Source organism: Primulina huaijiensis, chromosome 3 (genome assembly GCF_012295235.1).
Source record: "Primulina huaijiensis isolate GDHJ02 chromosome 3, ASM1229523v2, whole genome shotgun sequence".
Lineage (NCBI taxonomy): Eukaryota > Viridiplantae > Streptophyta > Magnoliopsida > Lamiales > Gesneriaceae > Primulina > Primulina huaijiensis.
In genome coordinates this window covers 3696050-3697025 of record NC_133308.1, presented here as the reverse complement: position 1 = coordinate 3697025, position 976 = coordinate 3696050, and positions in this window count along the sequence as shown.

Genomic DNA, 976 nt, shown 5'->3' with positions numbered 1-976 from the left:
AGTTTTCTCATTACGCGGAAAATTATATTTTCAATATCGTAATGTACACAGTTTTTATTTTTTGTTTTCTTTTTTATTTTGTAATCGATGAATTTGCGATTTTAGTCTTTNTTTATGATGTTATTTCACGGGTCAATTTTCTGAAACATGTTTTTTATCCGACCCGAACCATGAAAAAATATTATTTTTCATTCCGTAAATTACTGGTTCGACCCGTCTAATAGATATATATCTATGAAACCGTCTCACAAAAGATCTACTCAAAAATTAGATAACCATAAAATTTTGAATAAGAGTGTGAACTTCATCTTCATTTGATTTATTTTAAAATACATTAACATTAATTAATTAAAAAAGTCAACTCGTCTTAGATATATATTTCCATGACACCGTATCACAGAAAACTTACTTAAAAATTGGATAACTATAAAATTTTAAATAAGAGTTTAAACTTTATTTTTATTCGATATATTTTAAAATTATTAATTAATAGAAAATAGAAATAAAACAAAGGAACATCGAAAAAAGTAATAGAAATAAAACAAAGAACATTCAAAAAAGTAAAATAGAGTTCGTAAATCAAACAAAAAGAAAAAACAGATAAATAAAACAAAAATAAGGATATAGTTCATTTTTTAAAAATAAAATATAAATTTCATTTTAAAATTATTAATTAATAGAAAATAGAAATAAAACAAAGGAACATCGAAAAAAAGTAATAGAAATAAAACAAAAGAACATTCAAAAAAATAAAATAGAGTTCGTAAATCAAACAAAAAGAAAAAACAGATAAATAAAACAAAATTAAGGATATAGTTATTTTTTAAAAATGAAATATAAATTTCATTATTTTTCTATTTGAATGTAAATTTCACTAAAAAAATAAAGTTAAATTTAATAAAAATGAAAGTTAAATTTAATTTTTTTTAGTTTTAGGTTCCATTAATTAATTAATATATGAGAAACAAAAAAAAAA